The sequence below is a fragment of the Pinus tabuliformis genome, chromosome J (assembly GCF_031772625.1).
Source record: "Pinus tabuliformis cultivar Carrire ecotype Pingquan chromosome J, CPIR1, whole genome shotgun sequence".
NCBI classification, from domain to species: Eukaryota; Viridiplantae; Streptophyta; class Pinopsida; order Pinales; family Pinaceae; genus Pinus; species Pinus tabuliformis.
The window spans coordinates 1,428,576,962-1,428,591,286 of NC_142295.1; the positions used below are offsets into that span (position 1 = coordinate 1,428,576,962).

The window sequence follows — 14,325 nt, forward strand, 5'->3', positions numbered from 1 at the left end:
GACAACTAATTAAATATACATAGGATATTTTTTTTCCTTTTTAGTATTTGTTTGTTAATGTGTTAATGGTTCAAAATGCAGAGTCATCAACAACCTATTCTTATATAAATACAAATAATCAATGATAATTTTTCTTAAATAATAATGATGAATGAAACTTCGTTTATATATAGTAGTCAATGACAACTTAAAAAAGATAAAAAACTTCTCCATTAAAAAGGAAAAAAAACACACACACACACACAACAACCTCGGAAGAACGAAAATTTCTTGCCCTTTCTTGCCTCACATCCACGCGATTTACTTTTAAGATATTCCCAATCGTGATAAACGAGGGCTAATGAGTGGTATCTGCTATAAATCTCTTTTTCAGTTTCATGAGGTTTACAATCCCCACACAAAATATTCGCTAATCCCATATTTGTATTGACATTCCTTGAACTCAGATCCGCGGACAATTCAAAACCACGAGGAGGCAACCATTTCCCAAAAATCTTTGAATTCTTCTCTATCATGGGTGCCAATTGCAGTTCTAGTTGCTTCGGCTCTGCCATGGGAGCCAATACGAGCAAAGTGGCATCTGAGTTGGGATCTTTGTGGCCGAGGTTCAAAAGGCGTATAAGGAAGAAAAGCAAAAATTAGTCTTCCAAAGCAGGTGATTTCTCAAATTACGGTGTCAAGATTTCTCCTACTTGCGTTAACAGCGCAAAATCGAGGCCTTTGGTGAGGATTGTTTCTATTTCCCGAGACGGAGAATTCGTTCCTATAATTTTGTTACCTGTCAGGAAATCAATATACAGAGAGCGACAACCCACAAATAAGGAGAATTCACTGGGATTCGATGCAGTAGAGATGAAGGTCAAGTCACGCAATCCCACAATTTCGGTGAACTCACACAAACTCGAAGTTTGTACTCAACAAAAAGACGAGGCTTCCGTGAAAAAGTTGAACAACTGGTCGTGGTTTCTGTTGAAATTATAATTTCAACTGCAGTGAACAGAACAACAGCAGCTACTTTACTTATTTGTCCTGATCCGGCGCCCCACACTTATTTCCGATCTTTTAAGTCACCGTCATTACCATCTTTTCACTCTTTAATTATTTTTGTGTTTCCAGGAGGAAAGATCAGATCCAGCGCTACACCATTACTTCTCAACAACCATATTAATGAGCTGAATGGCTGAAAGAGAAAAGAACCAGCCTCGAGCCGACGCAGCATTTATCAGCCATAGATTACATCACCAACGACTCAAGAAATGCAGCAAAAGATCAGATTTTGTTCATTATGAGCAGCAGAGTACAACGAAGACTTCATTAGCAAGTTAAAGCGGTGATGACCCTTTCCCGCACTATAAAATGCAAACACAGCAGTGTAGAAAATATAGAAATAGAAATAGAAGTAGAAAACAGAGGAAATAGATTGACAGTTTTTTTGTATCGCACAGCAGTGCTGAAATTGTAATTTTCTGAGATAGCTGGTTTGTGGAATTGAAGCGTTCTTGTTGTAATCCCTCTGTCAAGAGGAAGATGCTCTTTAGCATAATCTTTTGTGAAGATCCCTCTATGTGAGGAAGACTTATTTTTATCAGTTAGTTTATCGTTTATAAATAGAAGTTTCTTTTTGCGCGTTGCTGTTACACCAAAAGTCAAAGATAGTGTTGACTTAAAATCACTGTTGTTGTTACACCAAAAGTAGTGTTGACGTCAAATCACCGTTGCTGTTACACCGTAAGTCGAAAAATACTTGACGTCAAAAATTTACGTTGTTGCAACACCACGAATAGCAACTGAAAAAAAATTGCGTTGCTGCAACACGAGTTACAGCAAAGCGATTTTTTTTTTTTATTTTTTTTTTTTTTTCTATTTTCGCTATATTAAAACAGAGTATTATTTTGATCATTTTTTGATCCTGAGGCAAAGTAGAGTATTATTTTATGCTCTGTTCTTGTGTTTTTGAATTATCAGAAATCCCGAAAACAGAGTATTACTCTCTGTTCATATTTTTTTTGTTGTTTCAGAATTTATCAGAAAATTCCCAATAGTGGTAACAGAGGATTTTTCCACTGTATTTTGTTTGGAATAACCAAAAATTCCCGACATGGTATCAGAGCTTGTCCAGGCTCTTTGAAGACATCAAAGAAGCTGAAAGAAGATTTCTTGCTGCAGCAAATTATCCAGTAGAGCGAAAACGCTGTCAAGGTATTTTTCAGATTAGTTTTTTTGTGTAGCTATTGAAATTAAGTGATTTTTTTTACACAGTAAAGTATTGAAAGAATGGCCAGCACCAGCGTGGGTATGTTTAATTCCTAGCTTCCAAAGTTCAATGGGAAAAACTATGACTACTGGGGAATAACCATGAGAGCCCTGTTTGCCTCACAAGATTTATGGGAACTTGTTGAATATGGATTTGAAGAGCCAGCAAATGAAGAAGAGTTTATTGGATTAACTCAGGTAGAGAAAGAGTTGTTGAAGAGCAATAAGAAGAAGGACTCAAAAGCCCTTGTATTCTTATATCAAGCGGTGCATGAGAGTGTGTTTCCAAGGATAGCAGCAGCCAAGACATCCAGAGAAGCATGGCAAACTCTCAAGACAACCTATCAAGGCATGGATAAAGTGAAGACAGCAAAACTACAGTTGCTGAGAAAAGATTTTGAGAACCTGCGCATGAAGGAATCAGACAATATTGACTCATTCTTCACACAAGCAATTGGTTTGGTCACACATATAAGGTCTCATGGAGAAACTCTTGAAGAAAGGAGGATTCTGGAGAAATTATTGAGGTGCCTACCCTCAAAGTTTGACGTGATTGTTACCACCATAGAAGAGACAAAGGATCTCTCAAATTTTTCAGTTGATGAACTTCATGCATCACTGATAACACATGAGCAGAGGTTGAGTAGAAATGAAAATTCATCTCTAGAGCAAGCCTTCAAGACCCAGATGTCATTTGGAAGAGGAAGAGGTCAAGGCAGAGGAAACAAGAGAGGAAGAGGCAGAAGCCAATACAGAGGTGGAAGAAACAGTCCAGCAAATGTTCAAGGAAGAGGCAACAATCCAAATCAGAACCAAGGCCATGGCAGCAGCCAACAAAGTGGACAATATCATGCTCAAGGACAAAGGTATGAAAAATCCAATGTCCAATGCTATTATTGTAAAAAATATGGGCACTATGCAAATGAATGTAGGAAGAAGCAGCATGATATGAGTAATAGATCTAGTGCAAATATCACTAGAGAAAATATCAGTCAAGATAATGTGTTGCTAGTTTGTAATATGGCTAAAACAAATAGTGAGGATAAATGGTTTCTAGATTCTGGTTGCAGCAACCATATGACAAGAAACATAGCCCTGTTTTCTGCTTTAGATCAGAGTGTGCAGTCACAAGTCACACTTGGGACTGATAGTAAAATTTCTGTTATGGGAAAAGGAGAAGTTAAAATATTTACAAAGAAAGGTGAAAAGAAAACCATAGCAAATGTCTATTATGTTCTTGGAATGAAGTGTAATCTCTTGAGTATTGGACAGCTTGTTCAAAAGGGTTACAATGTTTTCTTTGAGAATGATGTGTGCACCATCATGGATAGATCACCCAGCAAACGTTGTATTGTTGAAGTGAAGATGACAAGGAACAGGATGTTCCCTCTCAGAATAAAGGCAGATTTGAAAAATAAAGAAGAAATTGCAGCAGTGACACAAGAGGCTCTCCAAAGCATACCAAAGGATGAAAATTTGTTGTGGCATTTGAGATTTGGACATCTCAACTTTGGAGGTCTTAATTTGTTGAGTAGAAAAGGAATGGTAAGAGGATTACCATTGATAGAAAAGCTAGACAGCCTTTGTGAAGGTTGTATATTGGGGAAACAACATAGAGAAATTTTTCCAACCGAGAAAAGCATAAGGGCAAAAGCACCCTTAGAAATTATCCACTCAGATTTATGTGGACCGATGCAAGCTCCATCACTTGCAGGCAGCCAATATTTTCTAACATTTATTGATGACTTTACCAGAAAGACTTAGGTTCATTTTCTAAAGAATAAGAGTGAAGTGTTTGAAAATTTTCAAAATTTCAAAGCACTTGTAGAAAATCAAAGTGGGCTGCGTATCAAGATTTTGAGAACTGATAGAGGAGGTGAGTATATTTCCAAAGAATTTTTACGTTTTTGCAAAGAAAATGGAATTCATAAGCAATTTACAGCAAGGTACACCCCGCAGCAAAATGGAATTGTTGAAAGGAAAAACAGAACAATCATGGATATGGCGAGGAGCATGTTGAAGGCAAAGCATTTGCCAAATGATTATTGGGCTGAAGCTGTACATTGTGCAGCATATATTTTGAATAGGTGTCCTACAAAAGCAGTGATGAATAAAGTGCCAGAAGAAGCATGGAGTGGGAGAAAGCAAGGTGTCACCCACATGAAAGTTTTTGGTTGTGTAGCTTATGCATACATTCTAGATCAGCTAAGGAAGAAATTGGATAGCAAAGGGGAGAAATGTATTTTTATTGGATACAGTGAGGAATCCAAAGCTTACAGGTTGTATATCCCATCCACCAAGAAGTTTTTTGTGAGCAGAGATGTTCAATTTATTGAGGAGGAAGCTTGGGATGGAAGCATAGAGAAAATAGTTAATGTTAAAAACTGTTTGTCTCATAATGATGAAAATGAGGAGTTGGCTGAAACACATCCTCAAACAGTAGCATCAACACCAAAACAGCAAGAGACACCCTTGAGGAGAAATGAGAGTGCTTCTCCAAGCACACCACAAGGAGGAAATTCAAGTGCATCTACAAGCACTTGCACACCGAATGAAAGAGGTAAGAAATTTAGAAATTTAAGTGATATTTATGATGAAGGAATGAATTCTTTGTTTGCTTTGTATTGTCATGTTGATGACCCTGTTCATTTCGAAGATGCAATTAGAGATAAGAAATGGATAGAAGCTATGGATGAGGAGATGAATGCCATAGAAAGAAATAAGACATGGGATTTAGTTGAGCTACCAAAAGGTAAAGAAGTCATTGGAGTTAAATGGGTCTACGAGACCAAGAGTAATGCTGAAGGCAAGATAGAAAGGCACAAGGCAAGACTTGTTGTCAAGGGATACAAGCAGCAGTATGGAAGAGATTATGAAGAGACTTTCGCTCCAGTTACAAGAATGGAAACATTGAGAGCAGTTCTATCCATAGCAGCACAAAACAAATGGAAAGTTTACCAAATGGACGTGAAGTCAACATTCTTGAATGGAGTATTAATGGAAGAGGTTTACATTGGGCAACCTCTAGGCTATGAGAAGAAAGGCCAAGAGCACAAAGTTTGCAGATTGAAGAAAGCTCTTTATGGGCTGAAGCAAGCGCCAAGAGCGTGGTACAGTAGGATAGATTCCTATCTACTAGAGAATGGATTTGAGAAGTATGAGGGAGAACCCATTGTTTACATCAAAGAAAAGGACTGTAAAATTTTGATTGTTGTGTTATATGTTGATGATGTGATTTTTACAGGTAATGATGACTACCTCATTGAAAATTTCAAATCAGTCATGAAAGAAGAATTTGAGATGACTAACATGGGTTTGCTGAGATACTTCTTAGGAATAGAAGTAGATCAAAATAAAAATGGAATTTTTATTTCACAAGCAAAATATGTAAATGAAGTGTTGAGCAGATTTAACATGCAGGACAGCAAGGCAACAAACACTCCCACAGTGATGGGATTAAAACTCAGCAAAGAGGAAAAAAGCAAGGATTTTGACCCTAGCATGTACAAGAGCATAGTTGGCAGCCTTATGTATTTAACTACAACTAGGCCGGACATAATGCATGTTGTTAGTTTAATTTCCAGATTCATGGAGAAGCCAAAAGAAACACATTGGCAGGCAGCAAAGAGAATTCTGAGGTATGTTAAAGGTACAAAAAGGTATGGCATATTTTATACTATTTTAGAGTGTTCAGATTTAGTTGGATACACAGATAGTGATTGGGCTGGAAGTGTAGATGACCGGAAAAGCACTTCTGGTTACGTTTTTCACATAGGTTCAGGAGCCATTTCATGGGCTTCCAAGAAACAGGCAATTGTGGCATTGTCTACAGCAGAAGCAGAGTACGTGGCAGCTACAGTAGCAGCGTGTCAAGTAGTTTGGATGAAGAGAATGTTGAGAAGTCTATGCCAGGAGCAGGCAACAGCAAAAGTTATTTTTTGTGACAATAGCTCAACTATTGCATTATCCAAGAACTCTGTATTCCACAAGAGAACAAAACACATAGACACAAAGTTTCACTACATCAGAGAATTGGTGAACAATGGAGAAATCGTTTTACAACACTGCAGGACTCAGGAACAGGTTACGAATATTCTGACAAAGCCATTGGACCATAAAAGTTTTGAGTTTTTAAGGAAACTTCTGGGTATGACTGATAACCCAGCAGTTGAAATTAAAGGGGTGTGTTGAAATTATAATTTCAAATGCAGTGAACAGAACAACAACAACTACTTTACTTATTTGTCCTGATCCGGCTCCCCACATTTATTCCCGATCTTTTAAGTCACTGCCATTACCATCTTTTCACTCTTTAATTATTTTTGTGTTTCCAGAAGGAGGAAAGATCAGATCCAGCGCTACACCATTACTTCTCAACAACCATATTAATGAGCAGAATGGCTGAAAGAGAAAAGAACCAGCCTCGAGCCGACGCAGCATTTATCAGCCATAGATTACATCACCACCGACTCAAGAAATGCAGCAAAAGATCAGATTTTGTTCATTATGAGCAGCAGAGTACAGCGGAGACTTCATTAGAAAGTTAAAGCGGTGATGACCCTTTCCCGCACTATAAAATGCAGACACAGTAGTGTAGAAAATATAGAAATAGAAATAGAAGTAGAAAACAGAGGAAATAGAGTGACAGTTTTTTTTGTATCGCACAGCAGTGCTGAAATTGTAATTTTCTGAGATAGCTGGTTTGTGGAAGTGAACCGTTCCTGCTGTAATCCCTCTGTCAAGAGGAAGATTCTCTTTAGCATAATCTTTTGTGAAGATCCCTCTATGTGAGGAAGACTTATTTTTATCAGTTAGTTTATCGTTTATAAATAGAAGTTTCTTTTTGCGCGTTGCTGTTACACCAAAAGTCAAAAATAGTGTTGACTTAAAATCACCGTTGCTATTACACCAAAAGTAGTGTTGACGTCAAATCACCGTTGTTGTTACACCGTAAGTCGAAAAATACTTGACGTCAAAAAATTACATTGCTGCAACACCACGAACAGCAACTAAAAAAAAACTGCGTTGCTGCAACACCAGTTATAGCAAAGCGAATTTTTTTTTCTGTTTTCGCTATATTAAAACAGAGTATTATTTTGATCATTTTTTGATCCTGAGGCAAAGTAGAGTATTATTTTATGCTCTGTTCTTGTGTTTTTGAATTATCAGAAATCCCGAAAACAGAGTATTACTCTCTGTTCATATTTTTTTGTTGTTTCGGAATTTATCAGAAAATTCCCAACAGTGGTAACAGAGGATTTGTCCACTGTATTTTGTTTGGAATAACCAGAAATTCCCGACAATTTCGAATCATCAAAGCGTTTAAGTTCCCAAAGGTAAGGCTTCGATTTTTAACATATATCAGCGATTTCTTGTGTCACATATATATATATATATATATATATATATATAAGCTGGGAGGAATGTGTGACTGACCTTTCCTCGTTGCTATTTTTGTCTGCCAGATGCTTGCTTTTCACACAAATGGCCGCAAGGTTTCGCAAAACCCTATCCAAAGAAGTCATTCAAAAGATACCAAAACGCCTCTGATCGAGCAGCCCAAAGCACAAGAGAGCCGACAGAAGAAGGAGGTAGCAGACTTGATCCTGGGACCAATCGAGCATTTATCTAAGTCTAGTGGCACCTTCGCTGTAGTGGATTGTAATAGCAGCAGGCTGCGGAAATTTATTAATTTTCACAGGAAAATGAGTTCTCGTGGTACCAGACGTCTAGGGATCAAATCCGCTACACTCTCACAGCTTCCGCACTGAGGCATGAATAGTACTGCACCTAAGGGAACCATTATAGGGGATAGCACAAACGAAGGTGAAGGATACAACATGGCCATAAATTTATCGATTTTGATTTTAATTATGGCATGCTTGGTAGTGTTCTCAAACAAGCCCCTAGCCGTTCTGTGCACTTTCATATGGCGGTATTTACTTCCCAGCCTCCTGAGAAAATACAGACTGTTAGCAGCAGCTGCCTGTATTAACAGTGGAATATTAGATGTTAAACATATGAGTCAAAGAAAATATAAGCAGAATGCTTGCATTGTCAGCGGTGCCTGTGAGTACCCAGAGAAGGATTGTCGGCAGGGAGGGGTTTGCAAAGGTGTTGGTATGGTGCAGCGACCGCTTCAATTTGTAGGGAATACTCTCATTCCTCGCCTTAGTATGTACAAATTGATTATAGCGAATCGTGTGTTCGTAGCGGTATACATAACACAAGGCATGATCTGTCATGTTGGAGTGGGATGTTAGGGGTCGGTCGTCTGGTGGTCGCCATTTACCTGTCACTCATATATCAAAATTGTAGATGTGAGTATTGGAAATTTGTAATGTAACATATCAAAATTTCAAGTTGAAATTTATTTGTATATCGTCTGACATGTATTAAGCTACCGTAAAAAATATCAGTGCCATAGATTCTTCCCCATTCAATCCCCAAAATGGAAAAGCTTGTTAAAAGGGGACGTCTCTAAATTTGAAAACTATCGGCAAGCACCTGGTTATCAAAAGGGCTCCTACTCTATTTTTTCGTATGGGTTATTGACTTTGCTTTTTGCAACTTTTTCCTGTAACGGACTCTGTGGGACACATGATCAGATGACGAAATATAATGACAAATTCAACTTGATATGTATGAATTTGAATTTTAGATGATTTTAAAATTAAATAGATGAAATTGATTTTTAGATGATTATAAAATTAAAGTGAATAAGAATTAATATTTTTTCTGCATCTCAATTAATTATCATTTGCTAATAGTTTGGGGATGTAATGAATTATATAGTTACTATTTCCTCACATAGAAGTGAAATGTTAATTATTCTTATTAACTTTATCTTACTATTTTTTTATATACAATATTTTAATATTAATTATTCTTAGTAACTTTATTTTATATTTTTCTCTTATATATAATATTAATTTTGTAATTATTATTGACATAAGTTTATTTTAATTTTGTTAATTGAGTTTATTTTGAGTGGTATGAAGGGACGATTGGGATATTCATCATCCATCTTCAATTTTCCCAAGTAATATGACGAAAATTGATGTAATGACTTCTAACTTGTTCATAAAAATAAATAATCCCTATAAAACCTCAATAATAATAATAATCATAATCATTATCATCATCCATCGAGTCTCTTTTCCATCATAGATTTGCATTAAAGATCACATGTTGATTATCGAAAATATGTTTTGGGAACTTAATCTAACCGAATATCAAAATTTATACAATGGCACATCATTGCATAACTCTAATAGTCAGATACGTTCTTCATATTAACAACACCGAAGGCAATAGGATTGCCACTCCCTCTAATTTTTATGATCATATTGCTCAAGATACTGAAACACTTCCATGTCGTTCTACATATGTTTCATGTTTTTTTTACAAATGTGCCTTGTCCACAGTCATTTCTACCCCAACACAGTGCAATTGCAATTGCCAAGCTCACATCATGTCTGAGTGTGAATTCTCAAAGTTGTTGAGCATTGTTTTAGGGGTGTTTCTCATGTACCATGTTGGTGGTAGAGTGTACATGCAAAGTGTTTGCTTTAATTTCTAAGAGAGATTAATATGGGTTTTGTTAAAACATGCAAAATGTTTGATGAAATTCCCCAACAGGTGGGGTTTTCTACTTGGATCCTTGGTTATAGCCTAGTGATGGTGGGTTTCACAGAGAAGCACAAATCTTGTAGAGATGTCTATTCTTCCCCAGTCTTTGAGGAATTATTAGGTCTCATGACTGAGCTATGACAGTTCTTGCAGGGAAACGTCGGTAATTTTGTTCCAAAGCTAGGAAAGCGACTAGAATTTTGTGCCTTGTGGTTTAGTGCCTCTGCCAGGGATGCCTGGCACTTTGTCTATGTGATGGACAAAGAGAGGATTAAGGATGTCATCAAACTACTTTTTGGAATGCCTATAAGAAATACCTTGAGTGAAGATCACAAAGTGTTTGATAAAAGTCTACTGCCAGGTAATGGAGACATGGATCTTAAATAATTTCCAATCTTTATTAGATCCATGTCAAGAGAGACTCTTTGCTTCTAAGTCAGGGCAACGGATGTTGTGCTTGTACTGGATGACAACATTCAATTGCAAACAAGAACCTCTGTGGGCGAGTTGTAGCTCCTTTATGGAGGGAGACAACTAAATATGACAAAAGGTCTTGGAGATTATGATATCACAAGGGATGCCACCATATTTTTAGTTGTAGACTTGAAAGGTGGATCTAAGGGAAATGGGGCTTCCTCATATTTTTTTTTTTTTTAGGTATTTCGAGGATGCCTTGAATCCCAACTCTAGTTCCCAAACACCTAAGGATCTCTCTAGAAAATATTTTGTTGTGGAACACTCTTCAAAGTCTCCATTGCTAGAGGTGAATGATGATATCATCAAACTAAGGGTGACATAGTATAAATAATGAGAAATCATATCTAAGTTTAATGGATTTTGGCCATCATTTTCTACCCTTTAGGAGTGGCTTCACCTTAATTGGTCCAAAAATACAGAGTTTATTTTCTGTTCAAAAGGTTATTTTATGGTTTTCTTCAGAAATATTGAAGATTGTCATAAGGTTTTTGACAAGGTCCCTTGGTTCTGGGGCAAAGATGGTCTTTCGATCCAACCATGGTTCCCAAAGTTTAACCCTCTCACTATGAAATCTATGCTTGTTCTTGTGTGGGTTAGACTTTCAAATTTTCACCTTCAATGGATCTGGTAAGAGATCCTAGAAGATATTGGAGATTCTATAGGTCAATTCATCAAAGTAGATAGTGACAAATTAGGAAATGGGTTCATCACCATCGTCTAAATCTGTGTTGAAGTGGACCTCAACAAAGGGTTACTAGATATGTTCTCATGAATGGGATGACCTACGGCCGCTGCAACCAAACCTAGGGTTTCTGCGAAACCTGCAACGGCAGGCCTGTCAAACTCGGTACAATCGGTAGAATCAGGCGAACTGGTGATCAAGGCTACGCGGCCATAAGGAAAAAGGAAATATGCAACTTCCTCAGGGGGAGGGCCAGGAGCCTCCCCCCAATACGGACAAGCGTACACAGCACACGGAAGACAGGGAAAATGACAATGAACCAAGCGGCGATACTATGGAACACAGTAAGCGGAAGGGCAAGGACATAGATACAGAAGAAAGAAACATGGCAAGTTCTTCAACTTGCAAGCCAGTAGCTACCCACAGACCAAGGGTGGAGTTCCCAAGTCACCGTATCAATGCTAGGATACAGTACATGAGAGATCACGCGCTGATTGGTAAATTCATAGGAATATGGCCGACGGAGAAAGCGCTGAGAAGTTGGATTAGTGCTAAATGGCATCCAAAGGGGCACATCTCTCTGCACCTGGGAGAAAAGGGGTTCTTTACAGCAGTTTTTAACTTCCTGGAAGATCGCAACAGGATATTAGATGGGGGTCCTTATTTTTTCAACTCAGCGGGATTATATCTCAAAGTGTGGGTCAAAAGATTCAACCCAGATAAGGAGGACTTGGGCTATGCGCCAGTGTGGATAAGGCTTTACTCACTGCCGTGGGAGTACTGGGAAGAAAAATCTCTACAAGAGATTGGGAACGCACTTGGCGAGTTTGTAAAGACTACAGAAGAAACAAAATCATGTCGATACATGTCCTATGCTCAGATCTGTGTCTATATGGATCTCAAGCAAGCGCTGCCAGATACGGTAAGTTTCTTTCATGAAGATTCTGAATGGATTCAAGTTATAGACTATGAGCATGTACCATTTAGATGCAGGAAATGCCATGATATAGGGCATCTCTACAGAGATTGTCCACAAAATAAGAAACCCTCCTCCCAAGATAGTTCAGATAATCAAACAACAGATGGCTTCACTAGGGTAACAAATCGAAGGAGAGGGAACAAGAAAGCAACAGGCAATCCCAAGGCAAACCCAGTCAACAAGACAATGCCAACAACTAGCAATAGTTTTGAAGTATTGGCCAAAAATGATGAGCAAGATTTGGAGAAGGACAGGCAGAAGGACAAAGAAGCCGATCAAGAACAACCAGGAGAAACTTCAGGGCAAATAGGAAAGAAGATTCAGAAGCAATCAAACCTGCAATCTCAACCTAAATCCACTCCATGGCAATCACAAGGAATGGAAGTTGAATATACGGTGCCAAATGAAAAATCATCAAACGAACGAGCGGATACCTCTCAAGAACCTCAAATTATGGAAGAAGATCCGGAGCCCTTAGATATAGGGGAGCTGGACATACTAGGCTTGGAACAAGCATGCAAAACAGGGAATTTTGAAAAAATACCAGAAAGGCAAGTGGATAACCTAGTAGAAGTCTTGAACAGAGCACAGAAGAAATACTCTCTAGGAGTCCAAATAGGAAGTCCATGGGATGGTAAATTTATCACCAAGGACAATAAGAAGAGAGGCAGGAAAACGACACTTGAGAGAACCATCAAGATCGGAGAGATATTAGTGGAGTCAGGGAGGTATGCCAAACTGACCAAGTATTTCAATGCAAACCCCCAAACTTCTCAATGAAGTTGATATCATGGAATATCATAGGGCTTAATGGCCCCAGGAAAGGCAAATTATTAAAAAATATGCTTATGCAAGAAAAACCAAGCATACTCTTTCTGCAGGAGATGAAATGCAGCTCAACAATCTTGGAAAAAATAGCAGCGAAAGCCTGGCCAGGAGGACTAGTAATAGTTGTTGATGCTCAGGGAGCTTCGGGAAGACTTGCAATCCTTTGGGATGTGCGAGCCATCCAACTAAACAATATACAAGCTAATAAAAGTTTCATTCAGGAAACCTTCCATCTCTCAGGTACTAATATCGATGGGCTGATAACAAATGTATATTTTCCTCAGGATACTGCTCAAAAAGCTCAAATCCTAAACACATTGTCAGAACTCAACTCAGACAGACCACACCCACTTTGGATCTCTGGAGGTGATTACAACATGACAGCAAGCATGGAAGAAAAACAAGGCGGTAGAAGCAGAACAAATAGTGAAGGAAATCTATTAAAAAAATTTATTCACAACAATTGGCTGATGGATGTTCCCTCAAGCAATGGTCTCTTCACTTGGAGTAATAAAAGAGAAGGATCGCAGCAGATTGCTTCACGTCTTGACAGGTTCCTCATCTCAGATAATGCAACTCACTTAGGAGGGGAATTTACAGCATCTATACTTCCTATCTCAGGATCAGATCATTGGCCTATCGAACTGCAATGGAATAGGCCAGGCAACAATCTCAAACGTCCCTTTCGATTTGAAGAATTCTGGCTAACTCACCCGGACTTTGAGGAGCTAGTCAGATCAACCTGGCTCAACTTCAATCCTTCTGAAGGCACCAGAATGTCCAGGTTTCAGCAAAAACTCAAGCATCTTAAAGGAGTAATCAAACGATGGAATCATAATACATTTGGCAACATCTTTACAGCTCAAGCCACTCTCAACTTAGAAATGAAGAAAATCCAGCAAACCATCATCACTGAAGGGCGCATGGAGGAACTAACCAAGCAGGAGCAAGTCATAGAAGATAGAATTTTAGAAAGGGCTAAACAGGAGGAAACATTATGGAGACAGAAATCAAGGATCAGATGGTTAAAAAATGGAGAAAAAAACACAAAATTTTTTCATAAAACTACGGTGCAGCGCAGAATGATAAATTACATTACTCACATCAAAAATGAACAGGGGGATAAAATTGAAACTCATGAAGGCATTGAAGAGGAATTTCTCAGTTACTTTAAGAAAGCACATCAGGAACCCAATATAAATAGAATGTCGGCTATCAATAAGCTTCTAAAGAACATACCAAGGATAATAACAGAGGAACACAACAGTCTTCTCATTAAGCCTATCAACTTAGAAGAAGTTGAAGAAGCAGTACAACACCTGAAGGAAGGGAAAGCGCCGGGTCCGGATGGTTTCACATCAAATTTTTTTCATAAGTTCTGGGACTTGATAAAGGATGAGGTCTGGCATGTAGTGGAGGAATCCCGGGCACTCAGATGGATGTATCCAGGGTTAAATGCCACCTTCATAGCCTT

The 14,325-nt window shown here is 38.3% G+C and overlaps 1 pseudogene; it reads left to right on the plus strand.

The window, feature by feature from the left end:
- Nucleotides 1–513: 513 nt before the first annotated feature.
- On the plus strand, nucleotides 514–8,516 carry LOC149232724 (uncharacterized; annotated as a pseudogene).
- The last annotated feature ends 5,809 nt before the right edge of the window (nucleotides 8,517–14,325 follow it).